This window comes from Lactuca virosa, chromosome 3, assembly GCF_052849685.1.
Source record: "Lactuca virosa cultivar CGN04683 chromosome 3, Lactuca_virosa_CGN04683_v6, whole genome shotgun sequence".
Classification (NCBI taxonomy): domain Eukaryota; kingdom Viridiplantae; phylum Streptophyta; class Magnoliopsida; order Asterales; family Asteraceae; genus Lactuca; species Lactuca virosa.
This window is the reverse complement of record NC_136428.1, coordinates 320,116,224-320,134,962: the sequence shown is the minus strand read 5'-3', so window position 1 is coordinate 320,134,962 and position 18,739 is coordinate 320,116,224. Positions and strand designations below refer to the sequence as shown.

General features: G+C 36.1%; 1 long non-coding RNA gene across 1 annotated transcript; it reads left to right on the top strand.

The window, feature by feature from the left end:
- The first annotated feature begins 7,348 nt into the window (after positions 1–7,348).
- On the top strand, positions 7,349–11,624 carry LOC145163051 (uncharacterized). Its single transcript, XR_013739533.1, has 4 exons — positions 7,349–7,821; positions 7,935–8,023; positions 10,364–11,264; positions 11,357–11,624. It is a non-coding gene; the product is annotated as an uncharacterized LOC145163051 (long non-coding RNA).
- The last annotated feature ends 7,115 nt before the right edge of the window (positions 11,625–18,739 follow it).

The following is an 18,739-nucleotide window of genomic DNA, read 5'->3' as shown; positions in this document are numbered from 1 at the left end:
ATTATATGCATGAAAAGATGTTATTACTTAGTTATTTGAACATTTATGTGTGGTGTGTTTGTTTACAAATGCAAAAGTATGAAATATAAGTATAAACAAATTATATGTTCTTCAGAAAAAGGTCACAAAAACAAAACTATAAAAACTATGGTTTTTATGAACCTAATATGACTTTTCTAATGGTTATAACCAAGTTATTACACCATTTTTGTGGGCTATAAACCAAAATATGTTATTTGCAACATATTGCTTGACACTAGTCAAAAATACCAAAGATTTAGTTTTACAAAAAGAAAACTTACAATCTATCATTTTATGCAAAAGTGAGTTTTCTAACAAAAATGGTCATAACTAGGTTATGGTACCATTTTTGTGGGTTTTGACCAAAAATATATCGTTTAAAGCATATAAATTTAACTTGACTTAAATATCACAAGAAGGTAAAAATAAGTTTTACATAGTTATATTCACTATTTACCGTTTGTGACGTAAAAAGTCAAAAACTAAGAAAAATGGACATTTTCATACTAAGGACTCACTTATTGGTGCTAGATGTAAAATACTTGTAATTTATGAATATCTAAGCATGTTATAATGTATATATATATATATATATATATATATATATTATAATAAACCAAATATTATAATACAAACCAAATATTATAATAAACTATAATAAGTATAATAAGTATAGTTTATGGGACATTAACACTATTGTAACATTTTTGAACAAGACGGATAATTATATAAAGATTTATATAATTATTTTATACTATTTTATTATCATGGAAAAGTGATAATTATACATACAAAGGTTTTCATTACAACAAAACGTAAACGCGTTGGATCAACTATAGAGAACTTAGTATTTTCTTTTTAGGAAAAATACAACTACAGTCTAGGGATTACTCTAGTAGATTTAAGAAATATCCTTATCCTACAACACTTAAAAGTTAAGGAATCTAATAAACATAAACACAAGGATTTAGATCAAATACTCAATTAGGTTTCTTAAAACATAGGTCATACCATGACTAAACGTAGATGTGCACCTAAGTTTTATTTTGGTCGGGCCTCATGGATTATCCAACCTAAGTGAAGTAGTTGATAAGCTAAAAACTTGGCGTTTTAAAAGTAAAAGTACGATCACAAGTCAATAAGTGAAGTCAATAAGTGAAGTCAATAAGTGTCGATAGGACATTCTTTTATTTGTATGTGTAAATTTTGTGTAGCATATTTGAGATACTAAAAGTTTTGGTGACAAACTTTTCGGATATGTATTAGCATATCTAAGAATAAGTAAACTTTATTTGTTTATTAGTTGGTCTTTGTACCACTAATTATAGGTCTTTACATTTTGAGAATGGTAAAGACTAATGTACTCAGATGTTACTGTTTAATATAATGAAGCATATGTTATTAAGTTTAAAAATATTTTTTGAACTATTATATGAATCGTGATCATGAATAATAACATTATGTGAAAACTAACAAACACATCACAAACTTAACCTTTACTACTAAATGAATTAGGAAATCAAAATGCCTCCAAGAAGGAACACCAGAGCAAACCCTGAAGTAACACCAACTACCGAACCAACTATAGGACGAACCCGGAGAGGTCGACCAGCCAGAAGGCCGGTTGTGACTCCAGTAACGGAAACGCCAACTTCTAGCGCTCCAATTCCACCACCTCCCGAGTCAGGACTTCCTCAAACTACAGCAGAATTGGAACAACTAGTTTCAGAACGCATTACTATTGCAATGGCAACTGCGAGGAGTTTGAATGAGGGAAGACAAGTCGTGGAAGTGAATGGATTGGGAATCGGAGCTGGAAGCACTCTTCACTCACATCCAGAAGAGCCTAGAAGAACTTGTTCCTATAAGGACTTCATGAGTTGCAAGCCAAGAAACTTTTATGGCAACGAAGGCGTTGTTGGTTTAACTCGTTGGTTTGAAAAGGTCGAAGCTGTATTTGACATATGCTACTGCTCTGAGGGTAGCAAGGTGCGTTTTGCTGCATGCACCTTGATGGATGGAGCTCTAACATGGTGGACTGACCATGTAAAAACCTTGGGTATCTCGGTGGCCAACTCAATGTCATGGGAGAGCATGAAAGAACTTTTAATAGAGGAATACTGCCCCCGAGAAGAAGTACAGAGCCTAGAACATGAGCTTTGGAACCTAAAGATGAAAGGTTCTGAAGTCAAGGCTTACACAACAAGGTTTAATGATCTTGCACTCCTCTGTCCAGGCATGGTGAAACCAGAAGGCAAGAAAGTGGAGCGTTATATATGGGGTCTGGCTCCAAAAATAAAAGGAATGATACTTTCATCAAACCCTACCACATATCTCAGTGCTAAGCGTCTAGCACTGCAGTTGATTAAGAACGAAATAGAAAATGGATCAATGGTAGCGAAAGTTGAAAATCCAAAAGTTAGCAACAACCACCACAAACGCAAGTTCAATGGAGCGAACCAGAACCAACAGAAAAAGCCTCAAAATGAAAAGGTCTATGCTATGGTACCAACCCCAGTTCCAATCCAACAAGTTCCAATGCAACAAAAGGGTTATGTTGGGAATATGCCCTTATGCAATCAATGCAACCAACACCACAAGGGAGAATGTTTCCATTGTGCAAAATGCAACAAGAAAGGTCATACTGAAAACTTTTGTCGGGGAATGGCAATAGTTGCTGCAGTACCAGGAAGGGGTAATGGATCGGGTTCTAGTGGAGGAGGAGCTTGTTTTGAATGTGGAGAAAAAGGGCACATCAAGAGAAATTGTCCAAAGTTGAAGAAGGGTGATGGGAGTGCTCGTGGTCGGGCTTTCGTGATAGGGAACAAAGATGCCATACAAGATCCATCGGTGGTTACTGGTACGTTCCTCATCAATAACTTGTATGCTACAATTCTGTTTGACTTCAGTGCCGATAGAAGTTTTATAACTCCAGCATTTAAACAACTATTAAATCACGAGTCTAGTAAATTAGACGTGGCATACGAAGTAGAAGTAGCTAACGGTCAGACAGAAAACACCACCGAAATCTTACGGAATTGCCTCTTAACTTTGAACGACCACACATTCTATGTCAACTTAATGCCAATGAATATTGGGAGTTTCGACATCATTATCGGCATGGATTGGTTGTCTCTGCATCATGCTGAAATTCTTTGTTTCGCAAAAGCTGTACGACTAACTCTACCTAACGAAGAGACCATGATAATCTACGGCGACAAGTCGGGTCAAAACTTGAAGCTTATTTCTTGCACTAAGGCTCAAAAATATCTACACAAGAAGTATTATGCCTTCTTGGCGCACGTAGTAGACAAGAAGAGCAAGACGAAAGAAATCAAAGACATACCTCACGTATGCGACTATCCCGATGTATTTCCTGAAGATCTGCCTGGATTGCCACCAAGTCGCAGTGTCGAGTTCCGAATTGATTTAATTTCGGGAGCAAATCTAGTAGCGAGATCTCCTTATAGATTGGCACCTTCGGAAATGCAAGAGCTTTCAAGTCAACTGCAAGAACTACTCGACAAGGGTTTTATCAAACCGAGTTTCTCACCTTGGGGAGCGCCGGTCTTATTCGTCAAGAAGAAAGATGGTTCTTTCAGGATGTGTATAGACTATCGGGAGTTGAACAAACTGACAGTTAAGAATCGTTATCCACTCCCCAGAATAGATGACATGTTTGATCAACTCCAGGGATCTAGTTTCTATTCGAAGATAGATCTAAGATCCGGATATCATCAGCTAAAAGTATTAGAAGCAGATGTTCCGAAAACTGCATTTAGAACTCGATACGGTCACTATGAGTTTCTAGTTATGCCCTTCAGACTGACCAATGCTCCAGCTGTATTCATGGCTATCATGAATCGTGTATGCAAACCATACTTAGATAAGTTCGTTATAGTGTTTATCGACGACATTCTAATCTATTCACGAACTAAAGAGGAACACGGCCAACATCTGAAATTGATCTTGGAACTGCTAAGAAAGGAAAAGTTGTACGCAAAATTCTCCAAATGTGAATTTTGGATTAGAGAGGTACATTTCCTAGGGCATGTAGTAAGTAACAGAGGAATACATGTGGATCCCACAAAAATCGAAGCAGTTAAGAATTGGGACGCACCAAGAACACCAACCGAAGTGCGACAATTCTTAGGCCTTGCCGGCTACTATAGGAGATTCATAGAGAATTTTTCCAAAATATCCAAGCCACTCACTACATTAACACAAAAAGAAATGAAGTTCGACTGGGGAGATAAGCAGGAAGCTGCATTCCAAAAGTTGAAACAAATGCTATGTAGTGCACCAATCCTATCCTTACCTGAAGGAACCGAAGATTTTGTCGTATACTGTGATGCGTTAATTCAAGGATTGGGGTGTGTTTTAATGCAGAGAGAGAAGGTTATTGCATATGCCTCACGACAACTCAAGATCCATGAAAATAACTACACAACTCACGACTTAGAATTGGGAGCAGTAGTCTTTGCCTTGAAGATTTGGAGACACTACTTATATGGAACGAAATGTATCATTTTTACCGACCATAAGAGTCTCCAACACATATTTGATCAAAAAGAACTAAATATGAGGCAAAGAAGATGGATTGAGTTATTGAACGATTATGAATGTGAGATTCGGTATCATCCTGGAAAAGCGAACGTTGTAGCTGATGCTTTAAGTCGTAAAGAGCATAAGAAACCGCGACGAGTGAAAGCGCTAACTATGACCATCCATTCAGACCTTAATACCCATATTCGTGAAGCTCAAATAGATGCTCTGAAAGAGAAGAATGTTGGAGAAGAAGGTTTACGGGGAATAGATAAACATTTCGAGCTTAAGGATGATGGAACTCGTTACTTCATGAACAGAATCTGGACACCAAAGTTTGGTAACATTAGAAGCTTAGTCATGGACGAAGCTCATAGATCAAGATATTCCGTACATCCTGGCTCCGACAAGATGTATCTAGATCTAAAGAAATTGTATTGGTGGCCTAATATGAAGGCTGAGATTGCCACTTACGTGGGCAAATGCTTGACTTGCTCTAAGGTCAAGGCAGAGCATCAAAAGCCCTCGGGATTACTGCAACAGCCGGAGATTCCCGAGTGGAAATGGGAGCAAATTGCAATGGACTTTATCACAAAGCTGCCCAAGACTCCTAGTGGTTATGACACTATTTGGGTAGTGGTTGATAGATTAACTAAGTCTGCCTATTTCCTACCAATCAAGGAAACTGACAAAATGGAAAAGCTGACGAGAACATATCTCAGGGAAATTGTCAAGCTTCATGGAGTGCCAACCTCTATTATCTCGGATAGGGATAGTAGGTTCACATCAAGGTTCTGGAAATCACTTCACAAATCGCTGGTAACCCGCTTAGATATGAGCACAACTTACCACCCACAGACAGATGGTCAAAGTGAACGAACCATTCAGACCCTAGAAGATATGCTACGGTCTTGTGTAATTGACTTTGAAAATTCTTGGGATACTCATCTACCGTTGATTGAGTTTTCCTATAATAATAGTTATCACACCAGCCTGAAAGCAGCACCATTCGAAGCTTTATACGGACGCAAATGTCGATCGCCTATATGTTGGGCAGAGGTCGGGGATACCCAACTGGCCCGAGCACACACAAATGACACGCTGCATACTGGGCCAGAGATAATCCATGAAACGACCGAGAAGATCATTCAAATCAAGGATCGACTTAAGGCAGCGCGTGACCGTCAGAAAAGCTATGCTGATATAAGACGTAAACCTCTAGAATTCCAAGTTGGAGATCGAGTGATGCTAAAAGTCTCGCCCTGGAAGGGTATGATTCGTTTTGGCAAAAGAGGAAAGCTTAACCCAAGATACATTGGACCCTTCGAAATTCTTGACAGAATTGGTCCTGTAGCTTATCGACTAAAGCTACCTCAAGAACTGAGCAAAGTACACGACGTATTCCATGTATCCAACCTGAAAAGTGTATGTCCGACGACACCAATGTAATACCTCTCGATGAGATACAACTAAACACAAAACTCCACTTCGTTGAAGAACCTGTGGAAATTATGGATCGAGAAGTGAAGCGTTTAAAACAAAGTCGTATTCCTATCGTGAAAGTTCGTTGGAACTCTCAGCGAGGACCAGAATTTACCTGGGAACGCGAAGATCAAATGAAAAATAAATACCCCCAATTGTTTGGTGATATCTCGTCTACAAGTTAAATTTCGGGGCGAAATTCTTTTAACAGGGGGAGAATGTAACAATTGGCAAAATATAGACTTTTGTAGGACGATCTATATTAATAATAAATAACGAATAATATATTATCTAAAAATGTTGCGAAAATTTGTTACAAGTTTGATAATAACGTGAGGAAATTTCATGATCTAGAAATTTGTCGAATAACGATGTTATTTTATAATCTGAACTAGAACCGGGTTATTGAAAAGGACCGACTAATAATCGGGTGTTCAAAACATTATAATTACACGGCTTCTGGTAACGACAAATTTTATTAAAGTGACATGTGATACTATCAATGGACAAATACATGAATTTGAAATGTATCAAACTTAGTCGTTTATGAACGAAGACGACGGAAAAGAAGTAATATTTTACCAAATGAAAAATAAATAAATACTCTAGACTTATTAAATTACGTATTTGGGTAGAAGTATTAAAGAGCAAAAGCATGTATAATCTATATATTTATACATTTATAAAATAACCTACGTAATATATATATATATATATATATATATATATATATATATATATATATATATATATATATATATATATATGGTGACATAAGAACATTACCACAATCAATAAGTGAAAGGTACAGGGAATATTATGTCAAAGTTATCCAAGGATGAGTATATATATTCAATTAAAGCAATTCACCAAATATCCTACTTCTTAGCTTACGTATTCTTCCTAACCCACTTGAGCACGCACATGCATAATATCTACTAAAGATATGGTCTAATATTAAAGAACATTAAATAAATTAACCCAAACAAAATCTAGTTTCATTCCCCCTCAATTTCCTTACCCACTTCCCTCCCCCTCAAAACTAAATGGAAACAAGGTAACTAATTTCTAACTTGAAGGGAATACTCAGCCACTTGCAGGAGCTAAATCAAATCAATATGATTACTATTATCTTTAACCAACTAGGAGACCAAGTGGGCTAGGAGATCAAATCTCATCATTTACCCATCCCATCACAATCTAGCCTAATTGATTCCATCTTATCTTCTTCTCTTCTTATCCTCTCTCCTCCTTCATAATCTGGAGATATCTCTTCATTATTCTTCCATTCTCCAGCAAATACTCCAGGGAAGAGCTCCAAAGTTCATCCCATTTTCAACCACACAAACTTCCTTCCAACTCTTCAAAACCGTGAACCTTAAAGGGGATGTTGTCCCTTGATGTTTCAGCCACCATTTCACCCATCTACACCTCCCTTTTTGCTAGATATTTTCACCACCAAATACCCCTGGAAGTTAGTTGTTATGATACACTAAATTAGGGACTCAAAACAGTGGCTAAAATACCCTTTTCTTACCCTTTTGCTGTGAAATTTTCATGACAGCAACATAGCCAAAACAGTGGCTGTTTTTGAGCATCAAACCAACACCCAAAAGTTCTTCACCTTCCTGCCCATTTTCAAGATTTAAATTATACCATATGTATCTACTTTCAAACACTTAAAACCCCTGAGAAATTTACCCTTTACCTCTCAAAAAGCTTGTGTTATTCCACCACCTTTTGGCAATATACTTAGATCCAAGTTAAAGCTAGGTATATTCTTGATTACTACTCTTTCTTTTTATCATCAAGTCTACTGATTTTAAATGATTTAAGACTTGCTAAAAGTCTAACATACATGTAAATATATGTCTTTATGTGTTAAGACATCCAAAAGAATACTCAAATCGCAAACGTGACTGGAACTGGAAACCGCACGAACCATTCTCAACCCGAATAACTCTACGCGACAAAAGTGAGTTTTCTACGGCCCCTCTTTTATGTTTTACAAGTTTTGGGGGAGAATACACACTAAACAAATATAGTTGAAAGATTTAAAGGCTTTGCTAGCTAAAAATGCAAGTTATGTCACTAAATATATATAAGCTTAAATTTCAGCTCTTCACAGAAACGTTATGGTCTGTTCACGGACTGTTTTTCCCTCCTTAAACTCAATGGATTTCAAAACTGTACAATATGGATATAGTTCAGGTTTATACCTTTCCAAAGACTACTCGAACGCATTCATACGATTTTTCTACAATTTATAATGATTTTTACAAAACTGCCTATCATTTCAGAACATTTTCGGACCAGTCGGTAAAAATGAACATTTTCAATCTGGATAGGAACCACTTAAGTTCAGGGTAAAAATTATGGACAAAGTAGACTCATTTGTTTTGCTATGAGAGTTTACAGATCCAGATTTCGACTTAAAATGATTTTTCTATAATTATTCTAAAAACGTGGACAGATTTGCCCTTTTGATTTATCTTGCTGTTTGGTTTTCAAATATATATATACAAAGTGTTGTGGTAAATAAGAAGTACACCAATTATGATATTGTTTAGTTCACACATACTTTAATAGTTACAAAAGTGTAAATTATAACAAGTATTTCTAATATGATCATGTTGAAAACCTCATAAGATATGATGATTTGGACTACATCGATTTTGGTCACTCACAGCCGGGGTGCTGTATAAACTTTGTTATTCACTTACAGTCGGAGTACTGTCTAAACATATATATGGTCACTTGCAGTCGACGAACTGTTTAAAATCATATAGGGACACATACGACCGTTGTCCCGATCGTATAAAGACACATACGACCGTTGTCCCGATAGAACTTTGGTAGCTTTACATTATTAAGCATTACAACCAAAAGTCTTCAAACTCAAACAATCAGGAATTATAACAAAGTCCTGGATACAAATATACTAATACACACTAGGATGAGGTAGTATAAATATTGTTTGTAGATTGTTAAACTGATTGTTAGTGTTTATTTATATAAATACTAAATATTTTATTTCACAAAAATATGTTAAACCGATTGGTAGTGTTTATTTACATAAATACTAAATATTTTATTTCACAAAAATATGTTAAACCGATTGGTAGTGTTTATTTACATAAATACTAAATATTTTGTTTCACAAAAATATGTTAATATTCACTTTTATCATAAGTATTTTTACATGGATAGTCGTATCGGATTTCAAGTATCGGGTCTCACACGAAGCATATCGGTAACATTGTTGACCATGTTTTGCACAACTTATTTTGTTAAACATTCCATGTTTTATAAAGATTTCTTTTTATAAAACTCACGGAGTCAAAACCTGTGGAACTCGCCAACAATTTTTGTTGACGTATTTTAAAAATGTGTATTCTCAAGTAACAAAGGAGCCGGAGTTTTAAAAGTTTAAAATTCAACCCTTATACTATTATAATACATTAATAACTTAATACTTATATATATATATATATATATATATATATATATATATATATATATATATATATATATATGTATAAGACAGTCAGTCTTACCGTTAGTAGGCCTCATTCATAAAGCTGGTCTATCAGGGGGTATAAGGAAATTGCCTATAAAATGGCGATTGAATGGGTGTCCACTCTCACCCACCGCTTCCTTGACTAGTTGAGGGTCGTTAGCTGAACGGGTAGGATAGGAAATTAATTCTCATTAAAAAGTATAATGATAATTATAAAAAGTAAGTAAATGCTTTTCTAAATTCCCAACCTTAGTTACTTTAGTAAAAATGTTAAAATGGTGCTATTCCATGAAATTGCACTTTGCACCTTGGCAAGTCGTTAGTGGAGCGTGTGTAGTTAACCGACACACTAATTTGGACTAACAACGGTAGCGAAGGGTGGCTCAAGAATTATCATAGATCAATGGAGCGTGTGTGGCTAACCGGCACGTTGATTAGATGATGAATGACATCGAGAGTACCACACATATTTGCATGGTTATTCACACCTTGTTTGTGATCCTCGGTATCCCAGTCACAAACTTGAAGGGCATAATCGAGATTAAACATGTCATTGAAAGGTTCAATGAATCTCAAAGATCTAGGAATTTCATAAAACTTAATTCTTGTAAATTTTGGTTTTGGGTGGTGAAAATTGGTAAATCATCATTTACCTCCCTTCAAATAATTTGCAATTATATTACGGCATCCCTTTTCTAAGTTGGGAATTATTGTGTTTGGGTCCTAGCCTTAATATTTCATTTGGGTATTATATTAAGGAATTTCTATCTAATGAAACTTGTCTTTCTTTTTCAGATGCCTACCTCAAACAACGCTTCAAACTCAAACTCTTCCGGCTCTTTCTCCCTCATGAACCTATGTGGGAGGGTCATTTTCGATGGGTCGAATTTCAACGACTAGATTCGAAACATTAGCATGAACATTCGATACGAGGAAAAGGAATACGTCCTCAACAATGAGCTAAAGGAGATTGATGAAGAAACTGCTACTCCTGAGCAACTGGCTGAGTATAGCGCTCATGAGAAGGACGCGAAAAAGGTGTCGTGCATCATGCTAGCCGCTATCACTTCTGAGCTTTAGAAGTCCTACGAGGACTTCTGGCCTTTCTAGATGCACCAAGACTTGATGGAATGGTACCATCAGAGTGCTCGACAATAAAGGTATGAAATCATTGCCTTCATGATAACAACAAAAATGAAGGATGGAGAGTCCATCACGACTCACTTGCAAAAGATGCAAAGATATGTGGACCGCTTGCTAAAGTTGAACGTCAATTTTGATGAAGAGTTGGCAATCGACATTATCCTACACTCTTTACCTCCCTGTTATGATCAGTTCAGGATGACGTATCATATGAACATGGAGGAAGTCACTCTAAGCAAGCTTCAAGGCCTTCTGAGAACTGCTGAAAGTAGTTTAAAAGGCAAGTCTGTTGTACCCACTCCTACTGCTGCTACCCCAGTCCTGGAAATTGGACATGGGAAAGGGAAGAAAAGGAAATCTCCTTCAAAGAATCACAAGGGAAAGTCTCATGATGGATCATCTTCAAGTAGGTGCAAAGGTGGTTCTGCTACTCCCTCATCCAATCCAAAGAAAGCAGAGTACTTCTATTGTCATGAAAATGGGCATTAGAAACGAAGCTGCTCTAAATACTTGTAGGACATTAAGGATGGGAAGATAAATCCCACCTTTGCAGGTATTTACACTATTCAATCTATAAACTCATCACATACTAGTTCTTGGGTCCTTGATACAAGATGTCGTTTTCACATTTGTTCTGAATTACAGGGTCTAAGAAGAAGTAGGGATGTGGAGCACGGGAAGATGAACTTGATAATGGGGAATAGGAAAGCGTCGTCTGTCACCAAGATTGGAGTTTATTCTTTATTGCTTAGTAATGGGTTACAATTAGATTTGCACGATTGTTGCTACTCGTCAGAGATGGCGAGAAACATTATTTCTTTTCATGGTTTGTATAAACAAGGTTTTAGATTTTCATTTAACAATGAAATTGGTTATATTAATGCTTTTTATAATGGTAAATTTTATTTTGAAGCATTGCCTTGTAATGGTATATATGAAACTATGATGATTGTAGACAACTTAGGAAATAATGTATTGCATATTGATTCGTCCAATGGTTTGGACAAGGCATGATTGTGGCATTGTCATCTTGGACATGTCAACAAGAAGCGCATAGCCCAACTCCAAAACGATGGAGTGTTGGAGTCATTTGACTTAAAGTCGGATGACACGTGTGAATATTGTTTGCTTGGAAAGAAGGCCAAGTCACCTTTCACTGGTACTTGTGAAAGAGGTGAGGGTTTGTTGGATCTCATACACACCGATGTGTGTGGACCCTTCAGATCTACCACAAGGGATGCTAACCGCTTCTATGTAACATTTACCGACGATTATAGCAGATATGGATATATCTACTTAATCAAGCACAAGTTGGAAACCTTTGAAAAGTTCAAAGAGTTTAAGCAAGAAGTGGAGAATCAATTGGGTAGGAAGATAAAGATGCTCCGATCCGATCGAGGTGGTGAGTATCTTAGTATTGAGTTCCACGACTATCTTAAAGAATGTGGCTTTTGCTTTGAGCATGGTTAGTCGATATCAAGGGAATCCTGGTAGAACTCACTGGATAGCAGTAAAGAACATTCTTAAGTACTTGCGGAGGACTAAGGACTGGGTCCTTACCCTCGGTGGGAGTGATGAATTAAGAGTGACAGGGTATAGTGACGCCAGCTTACAGACCGGCAGAGATAATTTTCGCTCTTAGTCGGGCTGGGTATTTACCCTAAATAGAGGAGCAGTAACATGGAAAAGTTCCAAACAGGAGACTGTAGCTGATTCAACGTACGGATCAGAGTACATAGAAGCAAGCGAAGCATTGAAGGAGGCAATATGGCTAAAGAACTTCATCGAAGACCTTGGAGTTGTACCAGCTGTAAAGGAGCCTATGGAGATTTTATGTGACAATGAGGGTGCAGTCACCTTAACCAAGTAACCAAGGGATTATGGTAGATCCAGGAACATCTACAGAAAATATCACTTCATAAGACATCGAGTAGAAGAGGGACTCCTCGTAGTGAAGAGGGTATCATCAGAGGATAATCCAGCAGATCCCCTTACGAAGGGACTAAGTAGGGTTAAGTATTTGCAGCATGCTAAGAGAATTGTCCTAAGGGACGATATTAGTTTTAATGATTAGATAGGCAGTTAGAAACTTGTAATAAATAAATGTAATAGACATTTGATGATTAAATAATAAGGGTTTTATTTATAAGTAAAGTTTATTGTCTTCTATCATTCAGTTATTTTATGTTTCACTTTTGCATGTTTTGACTTCCAGAATAATATGATTATTCGAACTATCCACAGTCAATCATACTTTGGAAGTAAGTTATGAAGTTAGACTGTCATGAATTGGATTGTAGATTGTCTAAGGTGTTTAGACATAGCAAAAGTTTGCTACGACGTTCATGAGTGTTCCTGAAATAAGATTTGAGTATTGGATTAAACCCACGCTCAAATGAATCACTTCATGGAATTTATCACGAGTGATTGTGAGATGATAATATCGTATAGTCCTCAAACCAAGATATATGAGTTGTTGATTACGAGTTGGTTGTGCATTGATATTACGAAAACGTATTAGTAACTTGATGTTATAAAACGTGTTATTGTGTATAACTTAACAAGTAATTAGTACAAGCATATAAGTCGAAGTTTATCTATTCCTTTTATCCGAAGACGATTAAAAGCGATATCATGGGCCCCTCGATGATTTTGTTTTGACTTATGTGTCGGTCCCGGTCAGGACTCAATTGATGTGTTCAAATGAGTTCTATGTTAAACAAATCAGAAATCGGGAAACAAACTGTTGGAAAATGAGTATGACTTCATTACATGTCTTTGTCCACACGATATATTGAGGAACAGAGAATTATATGATCACTTATCTAAAGGACGAGTCATTGACTAGATCAGAGTTGGAAAGCGGATTTTGAGAGCTACGAATGCTGATCGGATTTTGAAGTTGCATTGGCAGTTATAGTTATTAGACTTATCCAAGTGGGAGACTGTTGGATTAGGTGTCTAAGCCCATAACTATATTTGGTATGCACTTGACCCGATAGTAGCATGGTCCTTTTGGGTTGCCTTCACCAAAGCAATTTGATAGGATGGATAAGTCAAATATGATTATTCGACCTATCCACAGTCAATCATACTTTGGAAGTAAGCTATGAAGTTAGACTGTCATGAATTGGATTGTAGATTGTCTAAGGTGTTTAGACATAGCAAAAGTTTGCTACGACATTCATGAGTGTTCCTGAAATAAGATTTGAGTATTGGATTAAACCCACGCTCAAATGAATCACTTCATGGAATTTATCACGAGTGATTGTGAGACGATAATATCGTATAGTCCTCAAACCAAGATATATGAGTTGTTGATTACGAGTTGGTTGTGCATTGATATTACGAAAACGTATTAGTAACTTGATGTTATAAAACGTGTTATTGTGTATAACTTAACAAGTAATTAGTACAAGCATATAAGTCGAAGTTTATCTATTCCTTTTATCCTAAGACGATTAAAAGTGATATCATGGGCCCCTCGATGATTTTGTTTTGACTTATGTGTCGGTCCCGGTCAGGACTCAATTGATGTGTTCAAATGAGTTCTATGTCAAACAAATCAGAAATCGGGAAACAAACTGTTGGAAAATGAGTATGACTTCATTACATGTCTTTGTCCACACGATATATTGAGGAACAGAGAATTATATGATCACTTATCTAAAGGACGAGTCATTGACTAGATCAGAGTTGGAAAGCGGATTTTGAGAGCTACGAATGCTGATCGGATTTTGAAGTTGCATTGGCAGTTATAGTTATTAGACTTATCCAAGTGGGAGACTGTTGGATTAGATGTCTAAGCCCATAACTATATTTGGTATGCACTTGACCCGATAGTAGCATGGTCCTTTTGGGTTGCCTTCACCAAAGCAATTTGATAGGAGGGATAAGTCAAATATGATTATTCGACCTATCCACAGTCAATCATACTTTGGAAGTAAGCTATGAAGTTAGACTGTCATGAATTGGATTGTAGATTGTCTAAGGTGTTTAGACATAGCAAAAGTTTGCTACGACATTCATGAGTGTTCCTGAAATAAGATTTGAGTATTGGATTAAACCCACGCTCAAATGAATCACTTCATGGAATTTATCACGAGTGATTGTGAGACGATAATATCGTATAGTCCTCAAACCAAGATATATGAGTTGTTGATTACGAGTTGGTTGTGCATTGATATTACGAAAACGTATTAGTAACTTGATGTTATAAAACGTGTTATTGTGTATAACTTAACAAGTAATTAGTACAAGCATATAAGTCGAAGTTTATCTATTCCTTTTATCCTAAGACGATTAAAAGCGATATCATGGGCCCCTCGATGATTTTGTTTTGACTTATGTGTCGGTCCCGGTCAGGACTCAATTGATGTGTTCAAATGAGTTCTATGTCAAACAAATCAGAAATCGGGAAACAAACTGTTGGAAAATGAGTATGACTTCATTACATGTCTTTGTCCACACGATATATTGAGGAACAGAGAATTATATGATCACTTATCTAAAGGACGAGTCATTGACTAGATCAGAGTTGGAAAGCGGATTTTGAGAGCTACGAATGCTGATCGGATTTTGAAGTTGCATTGGCAGTTATAGTTATTAGACTTATCCAAGTGGGAGACTGTTGGATTAGGTGTCTAAGCCCATAACTATAATTGGTATGCACTTGACCCGATAGTAGCATGGTCCTTTTGGGTTGCCTTCACCAGAGCAATTTGATAGGATGGATAAGTCTAATATGATTATTCGAACTATCCACAGTCAATCATACTTTGGAAGTAAGCTATGAAGTTAGACTGTCATGAATTGGATTGTAGATTGTCTAAGGTGTTTAGACATAGCAAAAGTTTGCTACGACGTTCATGAGTGTTCCTGAAATAAGATTTGAGTATTGGATTAAACCCACGCTCAAATTAATCACTTCATGGAATTTATCACGAGTGATTGTGAGACGATAATATCGTATAGTCCTCAAACCAAGATATATGAGTTGTTGATTACGAGTTGGTTGTGCATTGATATTACGAAAACGTATTAGTAACTTGATGTTATAAAACGTGTTATTGTGTATAACTTAACAAGTAATTAGTACAAGCATATAAGTCGAAGTTTATCTATTCCTTTTATCCTAAGACGATTAAAAGCGATATCATGGGCCCCTCGATGATTTTGTTTTGACTTATGTGTCGGTCCCGGTCAGGACTCAATTGATGTGTTCAAATGAGTTCTATGTCAAACAAATCAGAAATCGGGAAACAAACTGTTGGAAAATGAGTATGACTTCATTACATGTCTTTGTCCACACGATATATTGAGGAACAGAGAATTATATGATCACTTATCTAAAGGACGAGTCATTGACTAGATCAGAGTTGGAAAGCGGATTTTGAGAGCTACGAATGCTGATCGGATTTTGAAGTTGCATTGGCAGTTATAGTTATTAGACTTATCCAAGTGGGAGACTGTTGGATTAGGTGTCTAAGCCCATAACTATAATTGGTATGCACTTGACCCGATAGTAGCATGGTCCTTTTGGGTTGCCTTCACCAGAGCAATTTGATAGGATGGATTTTTGAGAAAGAGGTTATTTGTGATTTATTAATATATTATAAGAATAATATATTAATTGATAAATCATATTTTATCATTGGTATTGATCAGAAATTAATTTGGAATTAATTTAGTGATCAAAAGAGACTGATTAAATTAACGGGAACTGATTAGGTAAATCAGTAATACATATAGTTTGGCCTAATGATCCATGTTGATTAGGGATGGACTAAATCTATGTGAGAGTCCATGAAGATTTAGTCCAAAGGGCCTATCCAATGAGTTATTGGATTGCTTAAAGGCCTAAGTAAATGAATTAGGGTTTACAAGTTAAAACCCTAGGAATTCCACACTATAAATGTAACCCCTAGCACTCCCAAAATCGGCCAAGACTTCCAAGAAGAAACCCTAGCCGATTTTTGGTGCCTCCTAGCCTCTCTCTCATAATCCTCCATTGTTCTTGGTGTTTGTGACTTATTTGAGGTACTAAGCTCTTGAAAGGCCAAGTTCTACAACTTACAACAAGAGGTATTCATCTAACTTGTTTTATGTTGTAAATCTCAAAATTGTATGCTAGTTAGGGTTCATGCTTTGGATAAAAGGAAAATTGCATGTATAACTTGAGAAAACTTAGATCCAAATCATTAGGGTTGTATGTGCACCATAGGATTTTTATAGTGCTCAAAGCCCATCAATATTCACAGTAGAAATGGCAAATGGTAAAACGGAAAGCACTAAAGATATATACATAGGATGCACACTAACCTTAAACAATCACTCCTTTCAAATTGATCTAATGCCGGTTAGAATAAGGAGCTTTGACGTTATCATCGGCATGGATTGGTTAAGTCCTCACCATGCCGATATCATGTGTTATGAAAAGGTCGTTCGCCTTAACCTATCGAGTAACGAAACCCTTGTCATCTACGGTGACAAAACCGACATAAACCTTCGAATCGTCTCTTGCATCAAGGCTCGAAAATACCTGCACAAGAAGTACCACACATTCCTAGCTCTCATTTTTTACGAGAAGAGAGAAGTGAAAGACATGAAGCATATTCCAGAGGTCTGTAACTTTCCCGACGTATTCCCAGAAGACCTTCCAGGAGCACCACCCATGTGACAAGTCGAATTCAGAATCGACTTGATTCCTGGAGCCACCCCCATAGCCAAATCACCATATCGATTGGCCCAGGCTGAAATGCAGGAATTATCCAGTCAGCTGAACGAACTACTAAGTAAAGGATTCATCAAACCAAGCTTCTCACCTTGGGTAGCACCAGTCTTATTCATAAAGAAGAAAGACGGATCATTCCGTATGTGCATAGATTATCGGGAGTTGAACAAACTCACCATCAAATACCGATATCCCCTACCCCGAATCGATCACCTTTTCGAACAACTGCAAGGATCGAGCTACTTCTAAAAAATTTATCTAAGGTCGGGGTACCATCAGCTGCGAGTCCAGGAGGAAGATATCCCTAAAACAGCATTTAGAACACACTACGGTCATTATGAGTTCGTGGTGATGCCCGTCGGATTGACTAATGCGCCCGCGGTGTTTATGGACCTAATGAATCGTGTATGCCGACCTTACTTAGATAAATTCGTGATAGTATTCATCAAACAAAACATTAGAACATTTAGTATAACATTTACATCAAACAAAACTTATTAAGCACTTATATATCATTTAAAAGGAATATTTAGAAATCAACATACATTTGATATGTAGAAACATTGTTATAAAAAAAAATCGCGTTGAAATAACCATTGATGCGACAAAACTAATTTTTTTCAACTGTTTTCATATTTGAATCATAAATATTTTCAAACATATTTTGATCAAAACTTATTTATATAGTCCAAATATAGTTATAGTGTGTATAAATAAGTGGAAAATAAAAAAAAACATTGAACATTAATAATCATAACTTTAAAAAAACTCTTGAATGTAATGGAAAATAAAAAGGCACAACTAATTTCATTAAATTTGGAAGCAAAACTACATTTAAAATAGAAAACTCTTGAGTTGTAATAGGAGTTTCAAACACTTGAGTTGTATGCAATAATGTAGTATAAATATTGACAATTATATGTTATATGACCTCCCTCCTTGAGGTTGAGGGTTCAAGTCCTGTCGTGGACATAGGTGGATTTAAGGTGTAGCTTAGGAGTAGATTAGATTTGCCGTTTAAAAAAAATATTATTGGAATTTATCATTAAAATAATGATTTTTACACTAAGTTGTAACTAATTTTACAACTATTTTAACTATATGATAAGATAGATAGAATAAGTTATGTTTGAATTGAATTAAATAAAGTTTTTAATTTAATAATAATTATAGATAATTTTAAATGATTTCGAAATAGTTTATTTAAGTATTTTTATTTCATTTATTATTATTATTATTATTATTCTTATTATTATTTCAAATAAAAATCATTCTTTAGTATAATATAATCTATT